The following is a 21,144-nucleotide window of genomic DNA, read 5'->3' on the forward strand; positions in this document are numbered from 1 at the left end:
ATGTATTAAGGATATGCTTGGATGAATAGGTTCTGAGGAGTGTTTCAACACTTGGTAACTTGGGTTAACTAACCCGGGATTATCAACCAAAAGTCCATTATCAAGAGCAACCTAAATACAAAACATTTAGTCACACAAAGAGGTGCTGGGCACCAATGTCTCAAGAAGAAATGTGAACTAAAATGCCTGAAGTGGATATGTGTAGTGCACTGATAAGAAAAAGAAAATGCCAAAGGCTTGTGCAACACATGACACTAAGCAAACAAGGAGCAAAGGAGCTCTAAGAAAAAGAAAAGAAAAACAAAGAAGAGAAAAGTGCCAAGGACATAAGAATAACAAGAGGCCATAGCAGTGTTTGATGGATGCAATGAAAAAGTGATAATCTTACCGGATAAGAATGAAAAAGTGATGCTGCAACTTTCTGCATAAAACCCTTCTGATGAACTTCAAATGCTTGCTAATATAGCCAATGTAATTGCTTTCTGTTTCATACTTTCTTCTTAAATAACTCAGGACTTGCTTAGGGACAAGCAAGTATTAAGTTTGGTGTTGTGATGCCAAGGCATCTTAGGTTAAACTGGAGCTTAAACGTGGAAGAGGAGAAAGGTAGCCCTGGAGGTGTCGAACACGTTTAAGCTCCAGTTTAAGGTTAAACTGGAGCTTAAACGTGGAAATGGAGAAAGCAACACTGGAGGTTAAACGTGGGCATGCTTCTTTGGTGAGACTTCCATTCTGGCGTTTAACCTCCAGTTTAAGGTTAAACTGGAGGTTAAACTTCAATTCCAGCATTTCTTAGCCTTCATGATTCTGGCGTTTAAGCTCCAGTTTAGGCTTAAACTGGAACTTAAACTCCACATGTGATATTCAAGCTTCCTTTATTGATTTTGTTGCTTCCTTGCTTAGCCTTTTCTTCCCTGAAATCATCCAAACAATTGCATCAAAGTCTTGCAAAATTTCATGAGAAATCTTCCATTCATAGCATTCAAGTAATATAACTAAAACTCATGGAATTTGCATCAAAATCATATTGTTTGGATGGTTCATTGCTTTGTTATTCTTTTAACCATTCTTGGTTACTTTAAGATCAAGAAAATGCATAAAACCACTAAAACTAACAGAAAAATACTAGTGAAACTAGCCTAAGATGCCTTGGCATCAGGCAGTTCCACGTGTAACCTCCAGTTTAACCTTAAACTGGAGGTTAAACGCCAGAAAGGGGAAAAGCACCAGGGAGCCATTTCCACGTTTAAGCTCCAGTTTGACCTTAAACTGGAGCTTAAACGTGTTCGACCAAGTTTCTCCTCCAGGGTTGCTTTCTCCATTTCCACGTTTAAGCTCCAGTTTAACCTTAAACTGGAGCTTAAACGTGTTCGACACCTCCAGGGCTACCTTTCTCCTCTTCCACGTTTAAGCTCCAGTTTAACCTTAAACTGGAGCTTAAACGTGTTCGACCAAGTTTCTCCTCCAGGGTTGCTTTCTCCATTTCCACGTTTAAGCTCCAGTTTAACCTTAAACTGGAGCTTAAACGTGTTCGACACCTCCAGGGCTACCTTTCTCCTCTTCCATGTTTAAGCTCCAGTTTAACCTTAAACTGGAGCTTAAACGTGTTCGACACCTCCAGGGCTACCTTTCTCCTCTTCCACGTTTAAGCTCCAGTTTAACCTTAAACTGGAGCTTAAACGTGTTCGACCTCCAGGATGGCTTTCTCCTCTTCCACGTTTAAGCTCCAGTTTAACCTTAAACTGGAGCTTAAACGTGTTCGACCTCCAGGGCTGCCCTTCCTATCTCCACGTTTAAGCTTCAGTTTAACCTTAAACTGAAGCTTAAACGTGTTCGACTACATGACTCTCCAGGGCTGCCTTCTTCCATTTCCACGTTTAAGCTTCAGTTTAACCTTAAACTGAAGCTTAAACGTGCTTCTACAAAAGGCTTCACTGGAAGTGTCTGGCGTTTAAGCTGCAGTTTAAGCTTAAACTGCAACTTAAATGCCACTCTTGGAAAAGGTTTCTGGGCCAACAATATTGCGGTTTAAGTTAGTATTTGAGCACAAACATTAACTTAAACTTACTCTGGTATGAAACCCAAGTGAATATCATGGTTTATGGGATTGGGCCTGAAGGATTGATGAGTCTGAAATTTCAATTTATTGAGTCATGTGTCATTATTTGATTATCACTAAGTTGGCTCAATGAATGTTACAGAATTTGGATCAACAGCCTCATCAAGATTATGGATCATAAACCCAAGGCAAAAGGAAAGCAGGGAGAGGCCTCAAAGCCCAAGAAACACAACAGAAGCTCAATATAGAAAGTGTATAAATAGGATAGAATTTAAGTTAGAGAGAACTTTGACACTTTCACTTTTAGCTAGTTTTCATATCTTTGTAATTGAATTCAGAGCTATGACTCACTAAACCCCCTTTCATTGGGTTAGGGAGCTCTATTGTAATTCAATGAATCAATAATAGTTTATCTTCTTCTTCAATCTTTTCTCTTGAATTTTGTTAGAAAGCTTCTCGATCTAATTCCATTGGGTAGTTGTCTTGGGAAAGAAACTACCCATAATTGGAATCCTTCGGAACCTTGGGAAAGGAATGGAGGATTCATGCTAGAGAAGCTTTCTCACAGTGAATTGGATTGGGGTTTGGATGGATATTGTGACATGTAATCCTACCAAATTGTGGTTCATGAAACTTTGTGGTATAATCAGTGATCGAGCATCATCTCTTCTTATGATATCAAAAACCAATTGTGGTAGCAGCATCCAGAAACCACCCATTCAGGCCAACAATTTTGAGCTCAAACCACAGCTAATATCACTTGTGGAGAATCACTGTTCATTTGGTGGGAGTGCTAATGAAGATCCCAACCAACATCTCACAAAATTCCTGAGAATTTGTGACACTGTGAAGTCCAATGGAGTCCAGGAAGATGCCTATAAACTGCTTTTGTTCCCATTTTCACTTAGGGACAAAGCAGCTAAGTGGCTGGAATCATTCCCAAGGGGGAGTCTAACAACATGGGATGAGGTGGAAAGCAAGTTTCTGGCACGTTTCTACCCCCCACAAAAGGTCAATAGGCTTCGATCTGAGGTTCAGACTTTTAGACAACAAGATGGTGAAACTCTCTACGAGGCATGGGAGAGATTCAAGGATTTGACAAGGAAATGCCCACCAGACATGTTCCATGATTGGGTGCAATTGCATATTTTCTATGATGGACTCTCTTATGAATCAAGGAAGGCTGTAGACCATTCATCAGGAGGTTCATTGAACAGGAAAAAGACTGTGGAAGAAGCCATTGAAGTGATTGAGACAGTGGCTGAGAATGAGTACTACTATGCATCAGAGAGGCACAACACTAAGGGAGTCATGGAGCTGAACCATGTTGATACAATTCTAGCCCAAAACAAGGTGTTTGCCAAGCAACTAGCAGAGCTTACCAGGCAATTAGAAACAAAGCAAGTGGCTGCAATACACACACAAGATCAAGAGGAAGTGAGCATTGAAGGAGGTGATTGGGAAGAGGCCAACTATGTGGGAAACCAACAAAGGCAATCATATGATCCACATTCCAACACTTACAACCCAGGATGGAAAAATCACCCAAACTTTGGGTGGGGGAACCAACAAACCCAACCACCAAACCACAAACCTTACAACCACAACCAACATAACAATTCCACATACCAAAACTCCAACCAAAGATCATACAAAGCCACACAAAACACTTACTCCCAACCATCATATCATGGCCAAAATAATCAACCTACCCAACTTAATCCGAACCAACAATTTCAAGATCAATTAAACCGGATAGAAGGAATGATGGCAACCATGAGTCAAGACATAACCGAATTGAAAAGCTTCAGGGATGATGTGAGAGCTACCTTAAGAAACCATGGTGAAAAACTCAAGAGGATGGAGTCTCAAGTAGGAGAGCTATCTCAACAGGCCCCCAAATCAACTGCAGTGTTCCCTAGTGACACAGAAAAGAATCCTAAAGGGGAACAAAAGAGAGTGAGATGGGAAGAATGCAAGGCCATCACCATATTGAAGGAAGTTTCAGAAGAAGAAGGAATCAGGCCCTCAGAGCAGGAGCCAGAAATCTTGAAGGAAGGTGCGGAAGAAGTTAAGCAGGAAAGTGAAACTGAGCAAGCCAAGGAACTGCAAAAAGGCACGATGGAAACATACCAACCAAAAGCACCATTTCCTCAGAGGTTAGGAGGAGGTGAAAAAGGGAAAACCTATTCAAGGTTTTTAGAGACATTTAAGTCTCTCCATATCAATATTCCCTTTCTTGAGATTCTCCATCAAATGCCTACACACATCAAGTATTTAAAGGAATTGTTGAGCAAGAAAAGAGTTTTGAAGGGAGGACAAACGGTAACAATGAACAAAGAATGCAGTGCCCTCATCAAGAAGGACACAGTCTCTAAGAAAACAGACCCAGGAAGTTTTCATATTCCTTGCATCATAGGAGAAACAAAAATTGACAGAGGATTCTGTGATCTAGGAGCTAGCATAAATGTGATGCCTCTAACTCTTATGAAGAGGCTACAACTGAATGAGGTGAGATCCACTGATGTAATCATACAACTGGCTGACAAAACTCAGAAGCAAGCTGAAGGGGTGGTTGAGAATGTGCTGGTGAAAGTGGGAGATTATTACTTCCCCACAGACTTTGTCATTTTGGACATGGAGGAAAGCTACCTACACCCTATCATTCTGGGAAGACCATTTCTAGCCACTACTAGAGCGCTCATAGATGTAGAACAAAGAGAGCTAATTCTGAGAATACATGATGAACAGCTCATTTTCAAAGTTTTCAAACCTGCATCTGAGCCTGAACCAGAACCTGAAAAGCCTAAGGATGATAGTAGCCATCTGTGTTTGGAGGAAAGTAATCCAGCAGCTGAAACTCTAAAACAGTCCTTGGAAGGCAAACAAGAGTTGTAAGAGTTAAAGCCACAAGAATCAATGGAAACAGATCAGAAGGATCTTCCTAGCATAAGGGTCAATGAAGAAATCCTCAAGAGAAAGGGAAGAATGATAGGGAAATTACCAAGAGGGTGGAGAAACAAGAAAATTCCCACTGAAGGTTTTTCTCCGGGAGATAAAGTGATATCAAGTCATTATCTGCCAATTCCACCTGGCCTCAAAACCATTCCTTCCCAGCTCCCTCAAGTGTTCACAATCAGGAAAGTTCTCTCTATGGAACATTTAGAGGTCATGAAGGAATCAAGTGGGGACGTTTGCATAGTGAGAGGAGAAGACGTCAAGCACTACAATCCACCCTAACAAGGGACAACCGTCAAGCTAGTGACGTTAAAGAAGCGCTTCATGGGAGGCAACCCATGTTTTTAATATCCTTACTCTTTATTGTTTTGTTTTGCATCTAATAAAGCATGGTTTCTTATGCATGAACTTGAATCCTCAGGACAACTGCTGAAAGAGTGCACTAAACATTGCATGTAAAATACAGTTTGTCTCTAAGTTTGGTGTGCCTGAAGGCACCCAAATTTTATTCAAAATGCATTCAATTTTTCATGCAAGGTGCACAACCAGACATTAAGTTTGGTGTTCCTCTTTGAACACGGTTCATGAAAAGCAAGAAGTTCCTCTGGATTTCGAAATTCATGACAAGTAGACCATTAGCATGTTTTAATACTTTGGTTTCAATTACCTAGGGTAGTAACTTTGTTTAGAATCAAAGAGCCAAGGTGACTATGAATTATTAGAATTATGCACATTCATTAAGGACAACCAATATGGATTTCATGTCATCAGGAGACTTTACCAAACACTAAGTTTGGTGTCCAATAATAAGTGTGCATACATACAAAAGTCACGGCTATAAGCTCATGGAGTCAATCATTGATTTACATGTGCAAGTACTATTCATCATTCACATGGACCGAAAAATGATAGCAAACTTGTTTGCTTGTGCAGGTACAAAAGAAAAGACAAAAATGGAGGAAAAAGACAAAGGGAGGTACGGTGCTTGGTCAAAAAGAAAGTTCACAAGTCTTTGAAGCTAACACATGGGAAAAGGAAGTTCTGCAAGAAAAGATTGCTACTTGTACAACCTAATGCACCCAGAATACTTCCAAGAAAATGAAAAGCAATTCGTCCTTCTCCCTAATTCATATATTTACCATCAAGCCACCCTTCACAAGCCACCCTAGCCGTCCATTTTTCACTTACGGCATTATAAAGAACCACTTGGGGAACGAGTTCAACACCACCAAATCTCCTTCATGCACATTTCCTTCATCATAGCATAAACTATCTCTTGCCGAAAACAACCTCCCCACACTTCCAACAACACTTCTTGCTTCACCTTGTCAACTTTAGCTTGTCACTTACCCCAAAACTAAAGAACCAATGGCAGCTTCATCTAGCCACAAAAGAAGAAAAGACAAGCAACCAATGGAGGAGAACAGGGAATTCGATGCAAGGAGATACAAATCAGTTTTCCATGAGATTCAAGCCGAATGGATGAGACCTAAAAGGGTACTAGCTGAAGTTCCCTTTGACCTTGAAAAGGATGAGTTCCCAGGTGTTTGGGAGAAGATCAAAAAGAGGAAGTGGGAGCTCCTGACTAAACCAATCACTAAAATTAACATCAACTTGGTGAAGGAATTCTATGCAAATGCAGTGAGGGAAGACTCAACCAAGAAACCCACATACAAAAGCTATGTGAGAGGGGTGGAAGTCGACTTCAGCCCCAAGGCAATCATGAAAACTCTTGGCCTGAAAAACATACATTTCAGCCAAGCAAGTTATGAGGAAAGGATGATAGGAGAACCTGACTACACGACTATTGCTGAAGATCTTTGTGCCATCAGAGCTGAATGGGTGAGAAAAAACAAGAGGGGCTCCAAGAGTCTTGAGAAGGGGAGACCTAACACCTGAAGCTAAAGGGTGGTATGCAATAGTTAGGAGATCCATCCTACCCACTGCAAACTCTTCAGAAATAGTCCCTAAAAGAGCCATCTTGCTACATTGCATTATGGTGGGAGGGGAGATCAAAGTTCATAAACTCATTGCTGAACAGATACAAGAGTTTAGTGAGAAAAGTGACCCTGAATCCTGGCTCCACTTCCCTAGCACCATCATTAGACTATGCATCGATGCCCAAGTACCACTTGAGGATGAAAGACCTAATTGGCTATATCCTGGATTGGCCATAACTGCGTACAGAATGACTCTTGGCCCAACTCCTCCAAGACATACAAGAAGAAGAAATGAAGAAGGGCAACAAGTGGAAGCCGAGCAAGAAGCAGAACAAGAAGGACAGGAAGGAGAAGACAGAGAAGAAGAGCAAGAAGAGCAAGCAATTCCAGAAAGAAGACAACGAATTCCCAGAGACCCCATGGATATGAGCAGAATGCAGGAAATCATGGAAGGAATGTCTCAACAATACATGAGGTCTCAGGAGAGACAAGAGGACTTTCACCTAAAAATGATGGATATGCAAAGGAACTTTGAATCAAGATTCTTCGATCTGCAAAGGGAACAGAATTTACACTTACAGGAATCCTTCAGCCACATATGCCAACACCAAGATGCCAATGTCTTGGCAATCAAGGAAGCCACCACTTTACAGAATGCAAGATACTCAGTCCAAGCTGATTACAACATCAGTTCGCAAATCAAGCTTAACTACATAGGGGAACATCTACACAAGATGGACCCAACATTCCCAGCTTTTGATGAGTATTTCAAAGGGAGGAAAGAAGGAGAAATAAACAAGGCAATGATCCTTGAAAAAGGAGTGGAAGAAACGATGAAAAAGGCTGGATTCTGGAAAAAGCTCATAAGAAAAGACAAAGGAAGCACAAGTGGTCAAAAAGAGGCAGGAAGCAAGAAGAAGCAGGATCCCAAGAATTAAGAAGAACCAAGCAATAAATAAGAGGTGGTCTCGTTCCTTAATAATCAAATGATAACTGGTGAATTGTCTTTATGAGCTTTCTTTCATCATAAGTCATTTAAGTGTTATGTGGAGTTTTTTTTTTTTTTTTTTTTAGTATGAGTGTCTGTTTATTGCTTTGAATAAAGTGAATGCCTAGATGTTTGGATATAACTTCACCTTCTTAAACAAGTGCTTGCCATGCTTGTTCTGTTTTCAAAAATAAAAGAAAAGTTTGAACAAAAGTAACTTGGCTCAATTAGTGACAAATCAAGTAGAATTAAGTGGTGGTATGCATGCTTGATTGTTTAGTCAGATCACTGGAATTAGAGTGTAGAATTATCATTTTTTGTGTAGAAATTGAAAACTGTCTATGGATCTTGATGAATAAATGTCTTTGGCCATGAAAAAGAAAGAAAAAGAAGAAGAAAAAGCCACTGAAAAAGGGCAACCAAAAAGCAAGAAAATTGATAAAATAAGCTAGGCACCAATGGTTTGAACTTCTGAGACAAATGCCTGTGGTGTTTATGTATTTAAGGATATGCTTGGATGAATAGGTTCTGAGGAGTGTTTCAACACTTGGTAACTTGGGTTAACTAACCCGGGATTATCAACCAAAAGTCCATTATCAAGAGCAACCTAAATACAAAACATTTAGTCACACAAAGAGGTGCTGGGCACCAATATCTCAAGAAGAAATGTGAACTAAAATGCCTGAAGTGGATATGTGTAGTGCACTGATAAGAAAAAGAAAATGCCAAAGGCTTGTGCAACACATGACACCAAGCAAACAAGGAGCAAAGGAGCTCTAAGAAAAAGAAAAGAAAAACAAAGAAGAGAAAGGTGCCAAGGACATAAGAATAACAAGAGGCCATAGCAGTGTTTGATGGATGCAATGAAAAAGTGATAATCTTACCTGATAAGTATGAAAAAGTGATGCTGCAACTTTCTGCATAAAACCCTTCTGATGAGCTTCAAATACTTGCTAATATAGCCAATGTAATTGCTTTCTGTTTCATACTTTCTTCTCAAATAACTCAGGACTTGCTTAGGGACAAGCAAGTATTAAGTTTGGTGTTGTGATGCCAAGGCATCTTAGGCTAGTTTCACTAGCATTTTTTTTGATAGTTTTAGATGTTTTATGCATTTTCTTGAGCTTAAAGTAACCAAGAATGGTTAAAAGAAGAACAAAGCAATGAACCATCCAAACAATATGATTTTGATGCAAATTCCATGAGTTTTAGTTATATTACTTGAATGTTATGAATAGAAGATTTCTCATGAAATTTTGCAAGACTTTGATGCAATTGTTTGGATGATTTCAGGGAAGAAGAGGCTAGGCAAGGAAGCAACAAAGTCAATAAAGGAAGCTTGAATATCACATGTGGAGTTTAAGTTCCAGTTTAAGCCTAAACTGGAGCTTAAACGCTAGAATCATGAAGGCTAAGAAATGCTGGAATTGAAGTTTAACCTCCAGTTTAACCTTAAACTGGAGGTTAAACGCCAGAATTAGAATTCCAATCAGGAAGCACTTCCACGTTTAACCTCCAGTTTAACCTTAAACTGGAGGTTAAACGCCAGAAGTGAGAAGAGCACCAAGGGGGGCAGTTCCACGTTTAACCTCCAGTTTAACCTTAAACTGGAGGTTAAACGCCAGAAAGGGGAAAAGCACCAGGGAGCCATTTCCACGTTTAAGCTCCAGTTTGACCTTAAACTGGAGCTTAAACGTGTTCGACCAAGTTTCTCCTCCAGGGTTGCTTTCTCCATTTCCACGTTTAAGCTCCAGTTTAACCTTAAACTGGAGCTTAAACGTGTTCGACACCTCCAGGGCTACCTTCCTCCTCTTCCACGTTTAAGCTCCAGTTTAACCTTAAACTGGAGCTTAAACGTGTTCGACTTCCAGGATGGCTTTCTCCTCTTCCACGTTTAAGCTCCAGTTTAACCTTAAACTGGAGCTTAAACGTGTTCGACCTCCAGGGCTGCCCTTCCTATCTCCACGTTTAAGCTTCAGTTTAACCTTAAACTGAAGCTTAAACGTGTTCGACTACATGACTCTCCAGGGCTGCCTTCTTCCATTTCCACGTTTAAGCTTCAGTTTAACCTTAAACTGAAGCTTAAACGTGCTTCTACAAAAGGCTTCACTGGAAGTGTCTGGCGTTTAAGCTGCAGTTTAAGCTTAAACTGCAACTTAAACGCCACTCTTGGAAAAGGTTTCTGGGCCAAAAATATTGCGGTTTAAGTTAGTCTTTGAGCACAAACATTAACTTAAACTTACTCTGGCATGAAACCCAATTGAATATCATGGTTTATGGGATTGGGCCTGAAGGATTGATGAGTCTGAAATTTCAATTTGTTGAGTCATGTATTATTATTTGATTATCACTAAGTTGGCTCAATGAATGTTACAGAATTTGGATCAGCAACCTCATCAAGATTATGGATCATAAACCCAAAGCAAAAGGAAAGCAGGGAGAGGCCTCAAAGCCCAAGAAACATAACAGAAGCTCAATATAGAAAGTGTATAAATAGGATAGAATTTAAGTTAGAGAAGACTTTTACTTTCACTTTTAGCTAGTTTTCATATCTTTGTAATTGAATTCAGAGCTATGACTCACTAAACCCCCTTTCATTGGGTTAGGGAGCTCTATTGTAATTCAATGAATCAATAATAGTTTATCTTCTTCTTCAATCTTTTCTCTTGAATTTTGTTAGAAAGCTTCTCGATCTAATTCCATTGGGTAGTTGTCTTGGGAAAGAAACTACCCATAATTGGAATCCTTCGGAACCTTGGGAAAGGAATGGAGGATTCATGCTAGAGAAGCTTTCTCACAGTGAATTGGATTGGGGTTTGGATGGATATTGTGACATGTAATCCTACCAAATTGTGGTTCATGAAACTTTGTGGTATAATCAGTGATCGAGCATCATCTCTTCTTATGAACATTTAAACCAAGGGATTGGGAATTTGTTCATTTTTAGAGAGAATTGGTGAGCCAAGGGATTGGGATCCAATCATATAAGATTGCCAAGCAAAATTCAATGAACGCATTGCTTGAGGAAGAGATAAACATGTTTTGATTCGGAGATCTCAATATCTCCTATAACCCAATGAATCCCCCATTTCTGATTTCCATCTTCTCTTTACATTCTGCAACTCAATTCATGCAATCACCCCCATTCCCTTTTAATTTCAGTGATGCCAAGGCATCTTAGGCTAGTTTCACTAGCCTTTTTCTTTTATTTTTAGTTGTTTTATGCATTTTCTTGAGCCTTAAGTAATCATTTGGGCCAAATAGTCATGCTTGTCTTAAATCATTCAACATGAAGATTTTGATGCAAATTCCATGAGTTTTTAGTTATATTACTTGAATGCTATGAATGGAAGATTTCTCATGAAATTTTGCAAGACTTTGATGCAATTGTTTGGATGATTTCAGGGAAGAAGAGGCTAGGCAAGGAAGCAACAAAATCAATAAAGGAAGCTTGAATATCACATGTGGAGTTTAAGTTCCAGTTTAAGCTTAAACTGGAACTTAAACTACCAAGCCATATAATGCTGGAATTGAAGTTTAACCTCCAGTTTAACCTTAAACTGGAGGTTAAACGCCAGAATGAGAATGCCACTCAGGAAGCATTTCCACGTTTAACCTCCAGTTTAACCTTAAACTGGAGGTTAAACGCCAGAAATGGGAAGTGCACCAGGGAGCCATTTCCACGTTTAAGCTCCAGTTTAACCTTAAACTGGAGCTTAAACGTGTTCGACTATTTTTCTCCTCCAGGGTTGCTTTCTCATTTCCACGTTTAAGCTTCAGTTTAACCTTAAACTGAAGCTTAAACGTGCTCGAGCTTGTGCCTCCAGGGAGTGCCAGCGTTTAAGCTCCAGTTTAAGCTTAAACTGGAGCTTAAACGTGTTATATGGAACAGCTTGACCATGCCTTCTTCAAACATAAATAACTTGAGCTACAAAACTCCAAATGAGGTGATTCAAAATGCATTGGAAAGAAGACATCTAGAGCTTTCCAAGCATATATGGCATGCATGGTGGATACTAAAAATTGAGGGAGAAAACAGCCCCGTAATGTGCATAGAAGAGCATAGTACCAACATGCAATCAGGCCAGCTGACCTCTTCACCTTCCATGGAGTATAACTCGAGTTGTAGAGATCCAATTGAGGTGCTTCCAGTTGCGTTAGAAAGCTGACATCCATAGCTTTCCAACGAGGTATAATAGTCTATATTTGGCATCAAATTGGCAAGGTTGACAAGAGAACAAAGTGACGACTCAAGAAAGGGGGTGCAACGTTTGAGTGTAGTTTAATGGATCATTATCCTTTTTGGATCAATTATGTCACTCTACCCTTCAAGCAAGCAAGGCCCATCAACAACACCAAATCAAGGCCACAAGAATCATCTAGAATAGTTTATTTTCATTTGATTGTAATTTTTCTTTTAATTTCATTTTCATTTTGTAATTTAGGGAGCCTATTTAAAGGCCTTAGTTTCTGCATTTGAGAGGGTGGGATTGAGGGGGAATCCAGCCCCTGAGGGGGGAGTTTTACGGAGAGAATTTTGGATCATTTTCTTTGAGTTTTGTAATTGAATTCAGAGCTATGACTCACTAAACCCCTTTCATTGGGTTAGGGAGCTCTATTGTAATTCAATGAATCAATAATAGTTTTATCTTCTTCTTCAATCTTTTCTCTTGAATTTTGTTAGAAAGCTTCTCGATCTAATTCCATTGGGTAGTTGTCTTGGGAAAGAAACTACCCATAATTGGAATCCTTCAGAACCTTGGGAAAGGAATGGAGGATTCATGCTAGAGGAGCTTTCTCACAGTGAATTGGATTGGGGTTTGGATGGATATTGTGACATGTAATCCTACCAAATTGTGGTTCATGAAACTGTGTGGTATAATCAGTGATCGAGCATCATCTCTTCTTATGAACATTTAAACCAAGGGATTGGGAATTTGTTCGTTTTTAGAGAGAATTGGTGAGCCAAGGGATTGGGATCCAATCATATAAGATTGCCAAGCAAAATTCAATGAATGCATTGGTTGATGAAGGAATAAAAATGTTTTGATTCGGAGATCTCAATATCTCCTAACACCCAATGAATTCCCCATTTCTGATCTACCACTTTCTCTTTACATTCTGCAATTAAATTCATGCAATCACCCCATCCCTTTTAATTTCAGCAATTTAGCTTCTCGCTCTTTAATTCATGCAATTTTACATTCCGCAATTCTCATCTAAATTCTGATTCCGCTCAACTAGAACATACTTCTAATCCGAATTGCTCACTCAACCAATCCTTGTGGGATTCGACCTCACTCTATTGTGAGTTTTTACTTGACGATAACCGGTGCACTTGCCGGAAGGAATTTTGCCGATCGTGCAATTTCCTAAATCGTAGCATAACAAGTTTATGCGCATCAAGTTTATGGCGCCATTGCTGGGGATTGGTTTTCGATTGACAATTCTCAAATTGGAAGTTAACTAGATTGAGCAATTTTTCTTTTCTTTTGTTAATAGTTTTTGTTTCAGTTTATTACTGCTAATTTCTGCAAATTTTAATTTGTTTTCTTTGCTTATTCACTTGTTAGCATACTAACCACTAGCTGTTTGTGATATTGCCTCACTATGGAATTTCCACTATCTTTGGATGAGTATTGTTTGAGACTGAGCACATTGCAAAAAAGAAAGGAGTATCCATCATCTTTTGGTCAATCAAAATTCATGAGAAACTCTCCACCACCACAGAATGATTCATGTTATTATGCTCATGGTGGGTGGGAGTATCAGGAACAGGAAACGGGGTACTTCCCAGAGCCACAAAATAGTCCATGTTTTGGTGAATTTGATCACTACTCAAGTTGTGGCTGGGAAGATCAAAACCAAAGAGATTTCACTTATTCACACCCCATTCATCAAGAGCCATCACCTCTGAATTATCCAACCTCACCTCCTAGTTTTACATATCCAAATTCTTCATCACTTGAGCATTTCTCAGCACAAAATTCCTTCTCAAATTCATACAATTCATTTCACTATCCACAAGACTCATTCCACTACACACAAGAGTCATACCACTACCAACACTCCAACCAAAGACTCTATCAGCCCACACTAAACACATACTCCCAGCCACCATATCACAGCCAAGATAATCAACCTCATCAACCCAATCCGAACCAACAATTTCAAGATCAATTAAACAGGATAGAAGGAATGATTGCAACTATGGGCAGAGATGTGGCCGATTTGAAAAGCTTTAAGGAAGAAGTGATATCCAACTTACAAAATCATGGTGCTGCCATTCAAAAGCTAGAAGCACAAATTGGATATCTATCAAAGCAAATCCCTACCCACAATTCTTCTAGTGATACCATGGCAAACCCAAGGGAGGAATCAGGAGAACAAGAAAGGGAGAAAGTCAATCAAGGGAGATCACACTCCAATGACACAGAGAGTTGCAAAGAGGAAGGGTTCATTGAACCACAAATTCAGGAAGCTTTTGATGAACAGGATACTCCAACTGTCCAACAACAACCAAGTTCTGAGATCAAGGATGTGAAGGCAGTAGAAACAAGCACCAAAATGAGGATTGTGACCGAGAAACAAAGGATCATATCCATGAAGAAGAGAAGGTCGAAGAACAATCCAACTCCTGAGCCAACAAGCAAGTTCACTCAAGCCAATCACAAGGGAAAGCTTGCTGGAAAGAAGCATTCACAACAAGGGGCACTAACTAGCTCCTTTATCCACTTGAAGTCATTCCTCTTAACAAACTGGAAGAAGAGGAAGAAAGTCAGGAACAGCATGTCAAGCTAATGACGTTAAAGAAGCGCTTGTTGGGAGGCAACCCAACCAAAGGTAGTTTTTCTTTTCTAGTTATTTCAATAAAAGAGTTAAGTAGATTTATCTGTATTGCAAGGAGCTAAGTTTGGTGTTGCACACCAAAACAATTCAAGGGTGAATGTGAGATTCTAAGTTTGGTGTTCCACCAAAAAACTTCATTAAAAGCACATTTCTACCTCAGCATGACTAGTCACTAGCTCCAACCAATCAGGGAAACTACTTAAACAATAGTTTAATTTCTAGTTCATAGTTTCTTTTTCTAGTTCATAGTTATTTTCTTAATAAAAGCACATGAGGTTTTCTGCATATGATCCCAATTGCTGCATATGGCAAGGAACTAAGTTTCGTGTTCACACACCAATCTAAGTTCAGAGGCCTACAAACATCCATGCATGCTAACCAATTCTCAAAGTGCTTGGGGAACAAGCAACTTCTAATAGCTTTGCAGGAAGACAATCAATCTCATGGAAGGAATATACATCATCATCAAAGAGAACACCAAGGCTAGGAAGGATGATGAACAACAAAGAAGATGCTAAAAGGTTGTATTGTCACTTAATTACTTGTACTTTGAATTGCTGATATTTGAAGTTTGCATGCACCCCTGCTTTAAGTTTGAGTCATTGCAGTTTTTGTTTGTCTGTTTGTTTAATTTTCAAATAAGTGATAGTCTAAGTATCTGGATAACTTCATCTTCTTAAACAAATGCTTGCCATGCTTGTTCTGTTTCCATAAAATAAAAGAAATGTTTGAACAAAAGTAACTCAATTCCATTTGGTAAGAAATCAAATAAGATTAAGTGTTGGTATGCATGTTTGATTGAATAGTCAGCTCACTAAGAAATAAAGTTAGAATTGTCACTTTTAGTGGAAATTAGGATGCTGTCTATGGATCTTGATGAATAAATGTCTTTGGCCATGAAAAAGAAAGAAAAAGAAGAAGAAAAAGTCACTGAAAAAGGGCAACCAAAAAGCAAAAACAAAATTGAGAAAATAAGCTAGGCACCAATGGTTTGAACTTCTGAGACAAATGCCTGTGGTGTTTATGTATTAAGGATATGCTTGGATGAATAGGTTCTGAGGAGTGTTTCAACACTTGGTAACTTGGGTTAACTAACCCGGGATTATCAACCAAAAGTCCATTATCAAGAGCAACCTAAATACAAAACATTTAGTCACACAAAGAGGTGCTGGGCACCAATGTCTCAAGAAGAAATGTGAACTAAAATGCCTGTAGTGGATATGTGTAGTACACTAATAAGAAAAAGAAAATGCCAAAGGCTTGAGCAACACATGACACTGAGCAACAAGGAGCAAATAAGCTCAAAGAAAAAGAAAAAACAAAGAAAAGAAACTTGCCAAGGATATGTGAATAACAAGAGGCCATAAGCAGTGTTTTAGTGGAAACATAAAAAGTGACATTCTTACCTAAGAAACAATAAAGTGATGCTGCAACAACTTTCTGCATGAACACCCCATTAATCAATGTCAATTACTTACTGATATGGCTAATGAATTTACTTTCTGTTTCATTCTTTCTTCTCAATAATTCAGAACTTGCTTGGGGACAAGCAAGGATTAAGTTTGGTGTTGTGATGCCAAAGCATCTTAGGCTAGTTTCACTAGCCTTTTTCTTTTATTTTTAGTTGTTTTATGCATTTTCTTGAGCCTTAAGTAATCATTTGGGCCAAATAGTCATGCTTGTCTTAAATCATTCAACATGAAGATTTTGATGCAAATTCCATGAGTTTTTAGTTATATTACTTGAATGCTATGAATGGAAGATTTCTCATTGGACCCACACCATGGTTAAACTGGTGCTTAAACGTGGAAATGGAGAAAGCAACACTGGAGGTTAAACATGGGCATGCTTCTTTGGTGAGACTTCCATTCTGGCGTTTAACCTCCAGTTTAAGGTTAAACTGGAGGTTAAACTTCAATTCCAGCATTTCTTAGCCTTCATGATTCTGGCGTTTAAGCTCCAGTTTAGGCTTAAACTGGAACTTAAACTCCACATGTGATATTCAAGCTTCCTTTATTGATTTTGTTGCTTCCTTGCTTAGCCTCTTCTTCCTTGAAATCATCCAAACAATTGCATCAAAGTCTTGCAAAATTTCATGAGAAATCTTCCATTCATAGCATTCAAGTAATATAACTAAAACTCATGGAATTTGCATCAAAATCATATTGTTTGGATGGTTCATTGCTTTGTTATTCTTTTAACCATTCTTGGTTACTTTAAGCTCAAGAAAATGCATAAAACCACTAAAACTAACAGAAAAATACTAGTGAAACTAGCCTAAGATGCCTTGGCATCACAACACCAAACTTAATACTTGCTTGTCCCTAAGCAAGTCCTGAGTTATTTAAGAAGAAAGTATGAAACAGAAAGCAATTACATTGGCTATATTAGCAAGCATTTGAAGTTCATCAGAAGGGTTTTATGCAGAAAGTTGCAGCATCACTTTTTCATTCTTATCCGGTAAGATTATCACTTTTTCATTGCATCCATCAAACACTGCTATGGCCTCTTGTTATTCTTATGTCCTTGGCACTTTTCTCTTCTTTGTTTTTCTTTTCTTTTTCTTAGAGCTCCTTTGCTCCTTGTTTGCTTAGTGTCATGTGTTGCACAAGCCTTTGGCATTTTCTTTTTCTTATCAGTGCACTACACATATCCACTTCAGGCATTTTAGTTCACATTTCTTCTTGAGACATTGGTGCCCAGCACCTCTTTGTGTGACTAAATGTTTTGTATTTAGGTTGCTCTTGATAATGGACTTTTGGTTGATAATCCCGGGTTAGTTAACCCAAGTTACCAAGTGTTGAAACACTCCTTAGAACCTATTCATCCAAGCATATCCTTAATACATAAACACCACAGGCATTTGTCTCAGAAGTTCAAACCATTGGTGCCTAGCTTATTTTCTCAATTTTTTTTTTCTTTTTGGTTGCCCTTTTTCAGTGGCTTTTTCTTCTTCTTTTTCTTTCTTTTTCATGGCCAAAGACATTTATTCATCAAGATCCATAGACAGTTTTCAATTTCTACATAAAAAATGATAATTCTACACTCTATTTCCAGTGATCTGATTAAACAATCAAGCATGCATACCACCACTTAATTCTACTTGATTTGTCACTAATTGAGCCAAGTTACTTTTGTTCAAACTTTTCTTTTATTTTAGGAAACAGAACAAGCATGGCAAGCACTTGTTTAAGAAGGTGAAGTTATATCCAAACATCTAGGCATTCACTTTATTCAAAGCAATAAACAAACAAATATACTAAAAACTTCACATTCCAGAAAGATTCAACATTTACAGTTTAAACCAGAACAAGCATGCTTTTGTTTGCCCTTTTTAAAGAATTATCAATGAACAATACCACCTTGTGAAATTCCTTGTTTTCTCTTTGTTGCCAGGAAACAATTTGATTTCTCCTTCTTCTCTTAAATGTTGCTTCATGCTTTAAGATCCTTGTTTCCTTTCCTGCAAAGAGTGATGAAGTTGCTTGCTTCTCAAGCACTTGAGTGGTTAGCTCAACTATGTGTGGGTAAGTGTCTGAGTCTTAAGTTGGTGTGTGAACACCAAACTTAGTCTCCCACGTACTTCTCTGTGCTTTGAATCCTTGAGTTCTCTTTGGAATGAAGTTGCTGCTAAGGGTTTTAAGCATTTCTGTGGCTGCTTAGAATGGTTGTTCCTTTCATATAATTCAAAGGTTGTTGTGTTCAGTTGATCTTTATGGTGGAACACCAAACTTAGAGTCACACATTCCCCTTTGAATTATTGATCCACGAATTCATTGTTTGGTGTGAAACACCAAACTTAATTCTTTGCAATGCACAGAAACTACTTCACCCTTTTTATTGAAACAAATAAAAGAAACAGCAAAAGGGTATTACCTCAGGTTGGGTTGCCTCCCAACAAGCACTTCTTTAACGTCATTAGCTTGACGGTCAGCTTCCTCAGTTGAGGTGATATTTACTTTGTCCTTCTCTTCCACATCTCCCAAGTAATGTTTGAGTCTTTGACCGTTCACAATGAAGGTTCGTTGTGACTTTTCTTCCATGATTTCTACTTGTCCATATTTGGAGACCTTGGTGACAAGAAATGGTCCAGACCACCTTGATTTTAGCTTCCCTGGAAATAGCTTCAGCCTAGAATTGTAGAGCAATACTTTTTGTCCTTCTTCAAATTTCCTTGGGGCTATGTTGCTGTCATGCTTCTTCTTTGCTCTTTCTTTGTAAATTTTGGCATTCTCATAAGCTTCCGCTCTGAATTCTTCCAACTCTTGAATTTGCAACATCCTTCTTTCTCCAGCAGCTTTGTTGTCCAAGTTCAAAAGTTTCAAGGCCCAGTATGCCTTGTGCTCCAACTCCAGTGGCAAATGGCAAGCTTTTCCATATACTAGTTGGTAAGGAGACATTCCAATTGGTGTTTTGAAAGCTGTCCTATATGCCCAAAGAGCATCATCTAGCTTAATCGACCAGTCCTTCCTTGAAGTTCCCACAGTCTTTTCCAGGATCCTTTTGAGTTCTCTGTTAGATATTTCAGCTTGCCCACTTGTCTGTGGATGGTATGGTGTGGCTACCTTGTGTTTGACTCCATATTTTAGAAGCAACGCCTCTAATGGTTTGTTGCAGAAGTGGCTTCCTCCATCACTGATGATTGCTCTTGGAACCCCAAAACGGCAAAAAATGTGTTTTCTGAGGAAGTTCATGACTATCTTATTATCATTGGTTGGAGTTGCTATTGCTTCAACCCATTTGGAGACATAGTCTACTGCCACAAGAATGTAATTATTTGAGTATGAGGAGGGAAAGGGTCCCATGAAATCTATCCCCCATACATCAAACAATTCAAGTTCCAGAATGAATTGTTGTGGCATTTCATTTCTTCTTGGCAGGTTCCCCGCTTTCTGGCATTCATGGCAGTGCTTCACTAATTCTTTTGCATCTTTGAAGATAGTGGGCCAATAAAAACCACACTGCAACACCTTAGCTGCTGTTCTTTCTCCTGCAAAATGTCCTCCATAAGTGGAGCCATGGCAGTCCCATAAGACTTCCCTTCCTTCTTCCTCGGATATGCATCTTCTGAGTATGCCATCGGAACATTTTTTGAACAAGTATGGTTCGTCCCAGATGAAGTATTTGGCATCATTTACCAATTTCTTCCTTTGATGTTTGTTAAATTCCAACGGTAAACTCCCAGTGGCCTTGAAGTTTGCTATGTCTGCAAACCAGGGTGCTTTGTGAATTACCATGAGTTGTTCATCAGGAAAGCACTCATTTATATATGTGCTTTGTGCGCTTATCCAAATTGCACTGTAAAAACCAGCGTGTCCCAAAAAACTCCTAACTGCCTTGACATTACTTGGTGGAGGTAATTTTTCAATGAGTTCCACCTTAGCTCTGTCCACCTCAATGCCTCTATTAGAGATTTTGTGGCCAAGGACTATTCCTTCTGTGACCATGAAATGACACTTTTCCCAGTTTAATACTAGGTTAATCTCTTGGCACCTCTTAAGCACCAAGGCAAGGTGGTGTAGGCAGCTAGGAAAAGAATCTCCAAACACAGAAAAATCGTCCATGAAGATCTCAATAAATTTTTCAATCATGTCCGAAAAGATGGACAGCATGCATCTTTGGAAAGTGGCAGGTGCATTGCACAATCCAAAGGGCATGCGTCTATAAGCAAAAACTCCATATGGACAAACAAATGATGTTTTCTCTTGATCTCTAGGATCAACTACTATTTGGTTGTAGCCTGAATATCCATCCAAAAAGCAATAGTAAGCCTGTCCGGCAAGCCTTTCAAGCATCTGATCCATGAATGGCAGTGGGAAATGATCCTTTCTGGTGGCTTCATTGAGCTTCCTGTAGTCTATGCACATCCTCCACCCAGTGACGGTTCTTGTGGGTATGAGTTCGTTCTTCTCATTTGGCACCACAGTTATGCCACCTTTCTTGGGAACTACATGGATGGGACTAACCCATGGGCTATCAGAAATGGGGTAGATTACCCCTGCCTGCCATAACTTCATGACTTCCTTTTGTACCACTTCTTTCATGACGGGATTCAATCTTCTCTGAGCTTGAATGGAGGGTCTAGCATCCTCTTCTAACAAGATTTTATGCATGCATATGGATGAACTTATCCCCTTCAAATCGGCTAGGGTCCATCCAATGGCATCTTGATGAGTTTGTAGCACCTTGATCAATTCTTCTTCCTGTTCTTGGCTCAGGGCAGAGCTAATGATAACAGGGTGACTCTCATCACTACCCAAGTATGCATACTTGAGATTAGGGGGCAATGCTTTGAGCTCAGGTTTTGGTGCTTCCTTCTCTTCTTTTACTCTCTCTGGCATGCTTGGCAT

General features: G+C 39.2%; 1 non-coding gene across 1 annotated transcript; it reads right to left on the reverse strand.

The window, feature by feature from the left end:
• Positions 1–3,076: 3,076 nt before the first annotated feature.
• Positions 3,077–3,180, reverse strand: LOC148577438 (small nucleolar RNA R71). The gene has a single exon (XR_015903087.1). It is a non-coding gene; the product is annotated as a small nucleolar RNA R71 (small nucleolar RNA).
• Between the last annotated feature and the right edge of the window lie 17,964 nt (positions 3,181–21,144).

Source organism: Arachis ipaensis, chromosome B1 (genome assembly GCF_059453495.1).
Source record: "Arachis ipaensis isolate K30076 ecotype BB chromosome B1, ASM5945349v1, whole genome shotgun sequence".
NCBI lineage: Eukaryota > Viridiplantae > Streptophyta > Magnoliopsida > Fabales > Fabaceae > Arachis > Arachis ipaensis.